Raw genomic sequence first — 14,399 nt, forward strand, 5'->3', positions numbered from 1 at the left:
AATTGTCTGGTTCTGTGACCTTGGGCAAGTCATTTAACCCCATTGCCTTGCAAAAGCTAAAAAAAAAAAGATATTTGGTATATTTTTGCAGATGAGAAAATCATGGCAGAGAGTGCTTATAACCCTTGCTCTGGGGTGCCCAGCCCCTAGGTATCAGAGGTCAGTTCTTCCTGACTGCACATTTAGCAATTATTTCACATTGTTTCCCAATAAATTATAATAAAAATGTCTCCAGGTTGCAGATAAATGTTGACATTTTTATCATAAATACAGCAGAATAAATAAATACAGAAGAAAGAATGACCAAAACTTAGAAGTAATCCAGTGAATTTGCCAGTCAACGCATGCTCAAAACAGGGCCCAGGTGTGTCTCATCACTATATTTTCCTAAAATGTTGCCTCAATTTTTTTTAATTTTTTAAATTCCAAAGATGGGAGACATATTGTGGTACAACCTGCCCTTGCAATATAATTGGTCCAGGGAAAATAGGTAACCCTGGTAGGTAATCCCTACATTCAGGATTTTAGCCTAAGTGGCTTCCCAATGTTGACCCAGAAAAGTCATCATGGTAAATGTGGAGGCAATCAGGACTACTGCATCCAACTGATTCAATATTCTCTCCTTGCTAGAGACCCTTTCCATGGTATTGTTAAGTAAACCTCCTTTGGGGAAATGTTAAATGGCCTAGAGAGTTTGAACATCCTTGTTTCTGTTGAGGCAACACCATCATGCTAGGCATGCTAGTTTGCAAACCCAAAGGTTTTCATTCTCCCTCACTCTTACCCCCCCCCCCCGCCACACACACATCATCATCATCTATCAACATTCTCTTTCAACTATTTTTTCATTCTTTCAGTCACTCCCTTAATTCAGGATCTCTTTACTTCTTATCTGGACTATTACAATAACTGGCTAATTGGTCTCCCAACTTGTCTCTCTCTCTGTCTCTCTGTCTCTCTCTCTCTGTTTCTCTGTCTGTCTTTCTCTGTCTCTGTCTCTATCTCTCCTTCTCCCCTCAACACAGTGGTCAGCTTGATATTCCTAAAGCGTTAGTCTGGCCATATAAATGTCTCTGCCATTTAAAGCCCTTTATAATCTGACTCTGACTTAACATTATTCCCCTTCACAGGCTACAGTTTGGCCAACTAGGCTGCTGTCTTTTACAAGACATCTCACTTTTTTTTTAAGAGCAAAAGATATTCTATTCTGTTTCATTTTCTATTTTTTTTTGTTTGGGGTTTTTATTTCTAGCACCTGGTATATAAATGGATTCCCAACAAATGCTTATTGAATGAAGGAACGAATTTGCACCAGTCACTGCTGAACTACCTACAAGCCAGGGAAGACTTGGGCAGATGAGGGAGAGGTGTATACAAAGAGGTGATTGAATGGGAGGGCACCGAGAGGAATTTAGGAGATGAGAGCAGCCAAGCAGGGTGGGGATGGCTGGCAGACAGCACTGAAACAAGCAAAGATTTATTTTGGATCTCAGCCAGGGTGTTGTTTCTGCTTCTTACCAGTAAGTGGTGGGAGATGATGAGGAGAGGTGAGAATGGACATTGAGATCACAAGTCAGGGTCTAACCAGGTAGGAAGTCCTTCTAAATGCTAAGTGATCCTGCTCTTGGTAACTCTTACCCCATCTCCTCCAAGTCGAAGTGATCCCTCTCCCCACCAGCCCTTGAAAAAGGTCCAATCAGATGAGGAGATTCTAACAATCAAGAGTTGTGAAATGTGGGAAATTCAAAGGACAGGAATGGCTTCTATAGCTCCACAGCCAACAGTAGAGTCGTTTCATTTGCTCAAGGAATATTGCCAACCCAGAAGTCTGTTTTCATGCCATGGCAAAGTTGGTGGTAAGATGGCCCAACAAGGTCATGGAAAATGGTTTTGTTGCCAATAGTAGACTTCTTTCATGTTCTTATAACCTAGAGGTTTGGACCAAGAAAGGAGGAGATCGTAATTTAAGGAGGCCCCTGAAAATGTTTAACAGTGGAGACAGAACAGGTAAATTAAAGCAAGGTTTAGGAGAAATAGTCTCCAAGGTTTATACACAGATCTATATAGATGAAAGGGATCTTTGAGGTCATCTAGTTTATCCCTTTTATTTTTCAGATGAAGAAGTTAAGTCAAAAAAAGTGAAGTGACTAACTCAAGGTCACTCAGATAGTAACTAGTTGGTACAGTGAACTTGGAACACTAAGACCTGGGTTTGAATCCTGACAGCTTGGGTATCAGGAGGCATTGTGAGTTGTTTTGGGATTAGGCATAATGGAGTTGTGATAAAACATTGTGGCAAATAGGGACTGGTTTCATTAAGAAAGGAAGGAGGGTTGTTGATCTCTTATCCTGAATCCACCTTGGCCGCCATCCTCCTTACCACCTATTTTAACTGACTAGCTTTCCATTAGAAGAGGTGGCCCTTTACATGCAAGAGGGATCTTATTCTGGGGTGGCACAGTGGATAGAGCACTGGCCCCGGAGTCAGGAGGACCTGAGTTTCAAGTCTGGCCTCAGACACTTCATAATTACCTTGCTGTGTGACCCTGGGCAAGTCACTTAACCCTGTTGCCTTGTAAAAAACAAAAAAGGAAAAACAAAACAAGAGTGATCTTATTCCATCCTATCTTCTCCAAGAGATTGACCCATCTATCATGTCTATTTTCTCACATTAATCTTCATTTGCTTCCAGTCTACTCACTGATTTTCTACTTTCCACAAACATGCTTATGTCAACCACATCTTCTAACAGTACTCACTTTATCCATTCATCACTCTCCCTGATCTTTGCCCTTTATCTCTTTATTCTTTCATATCTGAATTCCTTGAGAAGGTCACTTACGGACTATAATCACTTGAAGATGCCATCTCACCTCTTTTCCTATCTTTTAAATCTCTACAGTCTAACTTCTGACTCATCATTCAATTGAAATTGCTATATCTATAGTTATTAATGATCTCCTAATTGTCAAATTTCATGGACTTGTTCTCAGTCTTCATCTTTCTTGGTATTTCTGCAGTCTTTGACACTGTTTCTTCTTCTTGGTTCTCTCTTTTCTCCAGGTTTTCCTGCCACTGCTCTCCCCAATTTTCCCTCTTCCCTATCCAAATGTTCCTTTTTCCTCTGTCCTTTGCTGGATCTTTATCTGTATCACATCCATCATCCCAAGCTTTGTTCTGAACCCTCTTCTCCACTATCTACTATTTTATTGGGTGATCCCATTAATGCTATGATTTCAGTCTTCATGTCTGTGTAAGTAACTCTCAGCTCTACTTGTCTAGCCCTAATCTCTCTTCTGATCCTCCATCTCACATCTATGGCTGCTTGTTGGACAACTGGAATTGAATTTCTCATAGATGCGTTAAACTCAACCTTTCTCAAACTGAATTCATTACCTGTTCCTCCAAACCTTTCTCTCATCCTAACTTTCTATTCCTTGAGTGTTCCACCATCTTCCTAGCTACCTAGGCTCACAACCTAAGTGTCATCTTTGACTCCACACTGTCTCATCATCTATATGCAATCAGAAGTCAATTCTTGTCATTTTTATCTTTATTATATCTCTTCTATTCATCCCCTTTTCTCTTTTGGTACTACCATCACCCTGGTACAGGTCCTGATCATCTCATACTTGGACTATTAATCTCCCTATCTCAAGGCATACCCTACTCAAATTCTTATTCCACTTAGCTGTCACATTGAGATTCCTAAAATCCAGGTCTACCCCAATAAACTGTGAGTTCCTTGAAAGCAAGAATTTTTCTCTTTTCTTTTCTCTTCTTTTCTTGTCTTCCCCCCCCCCCCTTTCTTTGAAAGTACTTAGCAGAGTATCTTGCTTAACACCTGAAAGTAGAGTGATTAACTAGATTCTCTTCCACTCCATTTTGTAGCTTGGCTCACACCTGACTACCCATATCTTTCCCTTTCCTTTTTTTGGTGGGTGGGGTGAGGTATTGTATAACTTGGGAGGGTGGAAACAATACACTTTTATTGAAAAAATCTAAAGCACCATTTCCAAAAACCATCTCCCAAAGCATTGCATGAACATAAAATGTTGATGGTCTGGTGTACAAGGTAAGCCATCTGAACAGGTGGCCTTGGATACAATGCTTGCCAACCTTTGAAAATAGAGCCTAACATATTGCATCCCTTTCTATATCTTCAACCTAACCAGCCTGTTTGCTGTTTCCTGAACCTGATATCGGGGCTTGGAATTCCCTTCTTATCTCTGATCTTCTTAGAATGTAATTTCCTTCTAGGCCCAGCTCAGCTCGGGTGACATGTCCCTCAGAGAGTCTTTTTCTGTTCTCTCTCAAATGGTAATGTCCACTTCTCCTTAAATTTCCTTGAATGTCATGGATTTTCACTCACTCCCTAGTGCCATGAAAAAAAAATGTAAACTCCTCACTTTGCCATTGAGTTATAGTATGGTTGTAGTCAACCTTCCAGAATGATTTCATGGTACCCTGCTTCACATACTGTTCCACACAAATTAGATCTTGTGCTTCTTATTTAGTATCTGATTTTCTACATCTGTGTCTTTGCATATCTATAAAGATGGTGCCATAGTGCACAAGACGCCAGACCTGAAGTCAGGAGGACTAAGGACATATAAGCTGTGAACCTACCACAATGATTATCTTTGGTTATAGAAAGATGGCCAAATGACCACTACTTTTATTGCTAAAATTCTAGCATTATTAATAAAACAATTACCTAGATACTGTATCTCTTGAAATTTTTAAACATCACAAAACTGGGGGAGATAGAGTCAAAAATGATGAAGTAAAGGCAAGGACTTGCCCAAGTTCTCCCTCAAACTATTTCAAATACCTTTTTTTAAAGAAAGATTTTATTTATTTTGAGTTTTACAATTTCCCCCCAATCTTGCTTCCCTCCCCCTACCCCCCACAGAAGGCAGTCTGTTAGTCTTTACATTATTTTCATGATATACATGATCTAAGTTAAGTGTGATGAGAGAGAAACCATATCCTTAAGGGAGAAAAATAAAGTATAAGAGATAGCAAAATTACATAATGAGATAATGTTTTTTCCCCTAAATTAAAGGTAATAGTCTTTGGTCTTTGTTCAAACTCCACAATTCTTTCTGTGGATACAGATGGTATTCTCCATTACAGACAACCCAAAATTATCCCTGATTGTTGCACTGATGGAACGAGCAAGTCCATCAAGGTTGATCATCACCCCCATGTTGCTGTTAGGGTGTACAGTGTTTTTCTGGTTCTGCTTATCTAGCTCAGCAACAGTTCATGCAAATCCTTCCAGGCTTCTCTGAATGCCCATCCCTCTTGGTTTCCAATAGAACAATAGTGTTCCATAATGTACATATACAATTTGTTCAGTCACTCCCCAAATGATGTACATTCACTCAGTTTCCAATTCTTTGCCACCACAAACAGGGCTGCTATGAATATTTTTGTACAAGTGATGTTTTTACCCTTTTACAAATACCTTTAAATAATAACTGTAAACAAATTCTAGATTGGCAGAACCCACAAAAAGACTGAGGGGAAACAATTTTACAGCTCAAGACAACTTGGAAGATCAGAGGGAAGGGTCTGTTGACCCAGGATGGAAGAGACATTCTGGAGCCAACCAGCCCCAAGCAATCAGGAACAGACTGTGGGAAGACTGGGTCAGTGGCAGTAGTGGAAGTTTCCAGACCTCTTAGTCCAAAGATTGCCAAGGATAATTTGGAAAATGAGATGGAATGGTGAGAGTGGAACACAGTCCAGGTGCAGACCCAGCCCCAGCAGATCAGGAGCAGTCCATGGGGACCAGAGTCAGCAGCATCAGATACTTTTGGAGTAATCAGTTCATGAATGGTAAGGGGTCAGAGGAGATTGCAGGGGTCTACTTGCTATTCCTGAGGCAGGACTCTGTTGTTTAGTCCATACTCAGATCTGGGTCATAGTCTGGGACCCCAGTCCCAGGAAAAGAAGCAATTCCACAATAGAGTTTACTGCCTTAGTAGAGCAGAGACCCTCCTCACAAATCCAGCTCAGAAATCAGGTCTGTGGATTCCTATAGACCACAGCACAGGACAGGGAGAGTAAGGTCTCCTAAAACCTTGGAAGAATTGAGAGCTTGCAGGTTCCTAGAAGCATTTGTGAAAACAGCAGCAAAATCCCTCAAAAGTTTGGGACAGTGTACCCTCCACCCTGGAAGGAGAGATTAACCTTAACAGACAGTTAAAATCAAGGCAAAGACTGGGGAAATGAACAAGCAACATAAGAAAAAAATCCAACTATAGACAGGAACTGTGGTCATATGGAAGATCAAAATATACACTCAGAAGAAAACCAAGTCAAAGCTTCTACATCCAAAACCTCCAAGGAGAATATGAATTGGATTCAGGCTATGGAAAAGCTCAGAAAGGACTTTGAAAAACAAGTAAGGGAAGTAGAAGAAAAGTTTGAAAGATAAATGCCAGGAAGGAGCAGCTAGGTGGCACAGTGGATAAAGCACCGGCCCTGGAGTCAGGAGTACCTGGGTTCAAATCCAGTCTCAGACACTTAATAATTACCTAGCTGTGTGGCCTTGGGCAAGCCACTTAACCCCATTTGCCTTGCAAAAAAAACTAAAAAAAAAGATAAATGGCAGGAATGTGAGAAAATTATGAAAACTGAATCAATGACTTGAAAAGAGATACCAAAAAATACTGATGAAAATAACATCTTAAAGATGGGTCAAATGAAAAAAGAGGTCCAAAAAGTCAGTGAGGAGAAGATTGTCTTAAAAGGAATTGTCCAAATGGAAAAGGACATACAAATGCTCATTGAAGAAAATAATTTCTTAAAACATAGAATGGAGCAAAGGGAAGCTGATGACATTGTGCTAAATTGAGAAAAATAGCTGTGCCCTTGGGCAAGTCATTTAACCCTGATTGCCTTCCAGAGCCATCTCCCATCATCTTGATTCATATCTGGACCCTGGATCCAGATGGTTCAGGAGGAAAAAGTGAGATTGGGGACTTAGCATAGCCCTGTCCCCTCCCCACTCAAATAAAATTCATATGCTTGTCATGATATTACCTCTCTGATTTCATGGTCTTCCTCAAGAATGAAGGACAAACATCATCAAATCAAGAAAAATCAAGAGAATGAAAAACTAGAAGAAAATTTGAAATAGTTCAATGGAAAAATGACTGACCTGGAAAACAGATCAAGGAGAAATAATTTTAAAATTATTGAACCATCTGAAAACCATGACTGAAAAAGAAATACTAGACATCATTTTTCAAGAAATTCTCTGGGAAAACTCCCCTATACTCTAGAAGCAAAGGGTAAAATAGAAATTGAAAAAATTCACCAATCACCTCCCTGAGATTCCAAAATGAAAACCAACAGGAATATAATAGTCAAATTTCACAGTTCTTAAGTCAAATATAAAATATTGCAAGCAGTCAGAAAAAAGCAATTCAATTATCATGGAGTCACAGGATTACACAAGATTTAGCAGCTTCTATATAAAGGGATCACAGGGTTTAGAATATAATATTCCAAAAGACAAAGGAGTTTGAATTACAACCAAGAATCAACTACCCAGTAAAACTATCCTCTTTCAGGGGAAATGGGGAACTTTCAAACTTTCTTGATGAAATGACCAGAACTGAACAGAAAATCTGATCTTCAAATGTAAGACTCAAGGGAGGCATACAAAGGTAAACAGAGAAGCAGAAAAAGGTAAACAGGAAAGGCAAATCAGAAGGGATTTAGGATGTAGAGCTGCTTATATTCCTCTATAGGAAGATGATACTAATAACTCATATCAACTTTCTTATTTATTAGGGTAGTTAGAAGCAGCATATATAGTCAAAACACAAGAGGGAGTTGAATTTGAAGGGATAATATATTTTTAAAATGGAGTTAAAGGATGAGAGAAGAATGTACTAGGAGAAAGAGGGAGATAAAATAGGGTAAATTATTTCAAATAAAAGGCAAGAAAAAACTTTTGCAGTGGAGTGAAAGATGGGAGAGGGGAGAGGGGAGAGGGGAGAGGGAATGAGTTTACTTTTATCAGAATTGACTGAGAGGAAATAACATACACACTCAATTGGTGATAGAAATCTATCACACCCTAAAGGAAAGTAGGAGAAAAATGGGAGAAAGGGGGTGGGGATTAGATGATAGAAGGGAGGGAAGATTGCAGGAGGGGTAGTCAGATGCAAAACACTTTTGAGGAAGGAATGGGTGAAAGGAGAGATAGAAGAGGGTAAATGAGGTTGGGGGAATAAGATGGAGGGAAATACTGTTAGCAATAGAAACTGTGGGAAAAAATACTGAACAAGTTTCTCTGATAAAGACCTCATTTCTCAAATAGAGAGAACTGAGGCAAATTTATAAAAAAAAAAAGAGTCATTCCTCAGCTGATAAATGATCAAAAGATATGGACAGTTTTCAGATGAGGTTATCAATGCTATCTATTTAAATACATTTTTTAAAATGTCCTAAGTCACTATTGACAGGAGAAGTGAGGGTTGGAACAATTCTGAGGTACTACCTTATACCTATTGGATTGGCTAACAGGACGGAAATGTTGGAGGGGTTGTAGGAAAAATTATACATTAAGGGGCAGTTACATGGCATAGTGGATAGAGCACCAACCTTGGAATCAGGAGGACCTGAATTCAAATCTGATCTCAGACACTTAAAGATTACCTAGTCGTGTGAGCTGGGGCAAGTCACGCAAACCCATTGCCTTGCAAACCCCCTCCCCCCAAAAAAATGATATGTTAATACACCATTAGATGAGTTGTGAAAGAATTCAACAATTTTGTAGAGCAATTCAGAGCTATGGCCAAAAGGTTATAAAATCATGTCTAACCTTTGATCTAGCAATGACACTACCAGGTATATATTCCAGAAGATATAAAAAACAGGAAGGAAAAGGACCTAGATGTATAAGAATATTTATAACATCTCTTTTCTGGTGTCAAGGAAATGGGAAATGACTGAACAAGTTGTGGTATGTGATTAAGATGAAATGCTTTTCTGTTATATGAAATGATGAACAGGATGCTCTCAGAAAGAGAAAACTCAGTAAAAAAAACACATGCAATGAGAAATGTACTATATACAGAGTAACAGCAATGTTGTAGGATGATTAGCTAGGAATGATTTATCTTTTCTCAGCAATGCTGTGACTCAACAGAACTCTGAAGGACTTAAAAAGAATACTATCCATCCAAAGACAGAACTGATGGTGTCTGAGTACAGATTGAAGCACATTTTTTAAACAAATTTTATTGAAGTTTCTTTTTGGGGGGGGGTATATTTAATTTTACAACATGACTATTGGGGCAATGTTTTTCATGACTACACATTATTAACCTATATGAAATTTCTTTCTCAAAGAGGGGGGGATTGGGGTGGGAAGAACATTGTCTTGAAGTCAGGAGAACCTGAGTTTAAATCCAGTCTCAGACACTTGATACTTACTAGCTGTGTGACCCTAGGCAAGTCACTTAATCACATTGCCTTCTTGAAAAAACAAAAAAAAAGAGTGAATGTTGAGACTTGTTTTTGCATGTAACAGGGGAAAAATTTAAATAAAATAAAATACAAAAAAAATCACAAGACTGTAAATATTTATTATGTATCTTGCTTGTTATGTTTTAAAAATACATAATAAATTCAACCTTAGCTTTACATTTGACCTGCTTGTCTGTTTCTTTCTGTCCTTTTTGTTACCTGCATATTCATATTTTTTCTGGTATAAAGGCACTATTAATTGATTTCTCTTTAAATGACTTAATTGGCATCTCCAAAACTACCAACCCACCCTCCATCCCCACCACCCCAAATAGGAGCAATGATGACTTTGAATATAAATAAGGATCCTGGAGAAATCAAGCCTCAGCATGAAATAGTCAGGCTCCTTCAGGAAAGCCTGACCTTATCATATCTTCATAGAAATGATATATTAAAGCATAATTGAAACAAAATTGCCATGTGTATGATTAAAACTTCAAAAGAAGACTGTCTTTGAGGCATTCAAATGGTCTTCCTAAATCCTTAAATAAATGACTTATTACTGTATTAATATGCTGATAGTATCTCATTAAGGAAGTTAAAAATCTATTAATGGGACAAAATAATAACTGTTGAAATGATTTACAAGAGTCCACAGATGGATTGTTTGAAGAGTTGAATTTGTTTCCATTTAGAGTTAAAATAAAAACAGAATTTCATTTTAAAATAAAATGGATATGACTTTTCCCCCTAGGAGTTGAGGAGACAGGATTAATCTTAAGGAGTTATTCAGTTCCATGCAAAACATTGCCTCAATCTTTGGGTTCCATTTGATTAATGGTACCCCCTTAGACAGCACTGAAAGCACAGGTGTTTCAATGGGAAAAATTAAGCAAATTGGTAGTATGCTACCCCTAGGATGTATAACAACTTCTGAATATATTATTATAACAGTAAACTAGAATCAATGTTGTATTAGTAAAAGAATAATGAATTGTGGGGCAGCTAGGTGGCATAGTGGATAAAGCACCGGCCCTGGAGTCAGGAGTACCTGGGTTCAAATCCGGTCTCAGACACTTAATAATTACCTAGCTGTGTGGCCTTGGGCAAGCCACTTAATCCCGTTTGCCTTGCAAAAACCTAAAAAAAAAAAAAAGAATAATGAATTGTTATTGTGTCTTATCTATTTATACCACAAACATAATAATCTGTCATAATTATATAACATCAATGCTCCATTCTATTCAGAATAGGCTATCCAGAAATCAAATTCATTATTTCGCCCTACACTGATGCCAGCTGGTAGTAGGAATCATTCTACAATATGGCATTTTTATCATTGTAGCCCCTGATCAAAACTTACCAGCTGTGGGATAAAGTCTCAGCTCATCAGTTTGGCTTTCAATGTATCCAATCTCTTGGCCCTATATACTTAACATATAGCTTTAATCATCCAATTTATCAACTATTAACCAATCAACATCCTCTCTTCCACACAGATGTTTTTCCATTCATCTTGAAATATACCAGTCTCCCCCTGAAACAGCCATGTCCTCTTTCTTTGCTTCTGCCAATCCTAATCATCCCTCCTTTTATTCACGCAAAACGTGTCCAGTATATGCAGCCTAGGGGCTGGAAGACAAAGATAAATAGGAATAGGATGCAGTCCACTGAGGATTTAATAATCTAGTGGAGGAGATGGCATATTAGATTATCACTCAGATAAATATAATATCAACATATGCCTTAGCATGCCATTGCTCATTCAATTAAATGATCACTCAAAACCTACCATATAAGGAGTTATATTAGGTACAAAGATGAAAAGGGATGCAGTTCCTGACTCCAAGATGCCTATCATCTAATGGGAGTGTGGTAGGATATACTAAATATACAAATAAATTAATATGAAAAACATTATCAAATGCCTACTATGTGTTAAGCCCCATGTGAAGAGCAGGGATTCAAATACAAAAGTAAAGATAGTCCTTACCCTCAAGATTATGTGTATGTATATATATATATATATATATATATATATATATGTATACACACACACACATACACACATACATGTATCTTTATTTTTGAACTTAATGCACACCAAAGGAAATATATTTTCATATATATATATGTATATGTATATATACATACACACATATATATGGACAGAGAAAAGAACTTATATGGAACTTCAGATCTTAATTATTTATAGTTTGATTTTCTATTAAAGTGTTTAAGTTCTGGTTCAGTCATTCAAGCATACATTTGATCAAATAATATCACGATATGGTCTGTATCAGAAAAAGATTTTTAAAAAAGAACTGATATGGTGAGTGGCTAGGTGGCACAGTGGATAGAGCACTGGCCTTGGAGTCAGGAGTACCTGAGTTCAAATCCAACCTCAGACACTTAATCATTACCTAGCTGTGTGGCCTTGGGCAAGCCACTTAACCCCATTGCCTTGCAAAAACTAAAAAGAAAAAAGAGAAAGAAAAAAAATACTGATATGTACTAAAATATTTATAGCAGTTCTTTTAGTGGTGGCAAAGAATTGAAAATTGAGGGGATAGATGTCACTGGGAATGGCTGAACAAGTTGCTGTCTACGATTATGATGGAATACCATTGTGATTTAAAATTGAGAAAAACATGAAAAGCCTTATATGAACTGGCAAAAAGTGAGATGAGCAGAACCAGAACATTGCACACGGTGCTAACAAAATTGTATGATGATCTATGAGTAAATTAACTATTCTCAGCAATACAATGATCCAAGACAATTCTGTAGGACTTATGATGAGAAGGTGCTGTCCATCTACACAAGAACAACTGGCATAGTCTAAATGCAATGGGGGATGAGAGGAAGAGAATTTAGACTCAAAACTTGGAAAAGAAAAAAGAATGCTAAAATTGTTTTTTTATAAATAATTGGGAAAAAATAAAATATTAAAAGAGATTTGAAAAAATAAAGTATATAAGTTCAACCTGTAGTTTTCAAGGCTATTTTGCTTCTCTCCACTTATTTCTGGCATTCTATTTTTCTGTTTTGTTTTGTTTTTTTTTAACAAGAAGCCTGAAAGACTTTTTTAATCATTTTCTTTTTTTGCTACCATACTTGTTAGAAGATTGGTACTGGTACTGGTGGTCTTGAAAACTCTTGACAGGAGACTGTGGTTTATAGAAGACACACAGGGGAAAAATTGAAAATATTTTTTGAAGTTTGGTAGAGTTGAATCTTCCAAATAATATTTTGGCTATCACCAGCTTGTTTTTCTTCCTGCAAACAAATTCTCCAATATTTTGTCCTGATCCTGGATATGCACATCATCCAGCTCTAGGGAAACCATCAAAATCATAGTATAAAGAATCCCACCCTGAGAAGGGCATTTTGGAACATACCCTCTCCTCCATCAGGAGCTTCCCTTCTCTTTGGACTCTAACCCTATTTCTGATGAATGGAGCTATGTTTCCTGTACTCCCCAAGGTAGGGCTGTCCTTATATGCATTATACTCTGTTAGTGGGTTGTATGAGTTGTATGTTCAATCCTATCTTCCTCTCTTCTTCCCCCCCCCCTTTCCTATTGCTTGCAAAAAAGATTATCATTGAACAAATTCCCATTGTTTTTGTCAAGCACCCAATTTCATTAAGGGGTTGTTTTCTCTAATGGCTCTGGCTAGCTCACTAGTACCTTTCCTTAAATATATAAACTGGATAGTCCAACAAGGGTTCAAACTATTGACACTATCAACCCAACCATAGGGTCCATGTGTGAACCCAGGTGGGACACATACTAGAGTACAATTATGAAACATCTCTATTTTCCTCTCCCATCCTCCCTTCCAAACTAGGGGAAAAAAAACCCAATATCCAGTCAAGCAAAATAATTTCCATAGTTGGTCATGTCTGAAGACAAGTCTTATTCAGTGTCCACTTATCCAACAAGAATGTGTTTCACCATCAGTTCTCCAGCATCATAGTTGGTCACTGATTTGATCAAACTTGCTTTTGTTTTATTGTGTATATTGTTAATTGATAATCTAATAGGAGGGGAAAATGCATATTGATAAATTTTCAGGGAGGGATGTTATGAAAAGCTATTACTGATTTAATTATGGTTTCAGAACTAAAAGTGGGGTATGGTGGGAGTTTAAAAATTTGGTTTTTCAGAAAATAGACAATTTGAAATGCAAAAAAGAACTCTAGGAGAATTTGAGAGAGTAGTTGCTTTAAGCTAAAGGGACTGGACAAATTTGCATGGAGATTAAAAGGACCAGTATGAGTTGGATGAAGATGGGGGAGGTGCCAGATGAAATCACTTTAGAGTTTTTTGGCCAATCTGCCTGGGTTGAAGTGACTCATCAGGGTCACCCAGCTAGCAAATGCCTGAGTTGGAACTAGAACTTGGGTCTTCCTGACTCCAAATCCAATGGTTTATTCACTACATACACTGAGCCTCTGCATCCTCACATCAACTTGGAAATCATCATTACTAAATAGATGAAATGCTTTGGGATCCTAGATGCCAGAAATCACTCCATTGCTTTGATCCTTGCTCCGAGTTGTTCTTTTGTGTAGTAGACCATAGTAAGATAGTACTTTTAAGTGACAATTGTGTGTTGTTCAAATTTCATCATAAATAATATATTGGGGAACACAAATTTGGATAAATTCATTAATTTGATTTTGTACCTACCAACAGCAATTTGCAGGGGGAACAAAAGGGTATTCTTGAATATGCATAGCTAATATAGTTTCAAATAGTTACTTATCCACCATCTATCATGATTTAGTTTACATCTGTATTTTTCACAGATGCACTTCAACTGGGAGACAATATTTCAAAGAAACTTCAGAAATACTATAGATTAGTGATCCTGATCAGCCCCTTACCTTATCTTATC

The sequence above is a fragment of the Macrotis lagotis genome, chromosome 7, assembly GCF_037893015.1.
Source record: "Macrotis lagotis isolate mMagLag1 chromosome 7, bilby.v1.9.chrom.fasta, whole genome shotgun sequence".
Classification (NCBI taxonomy): Eukaryota; Metazoa; Chordata; class Mammalia; order Peramelemorphia; family Peramelidae; genus Macrotis; species Macrotis lagotis.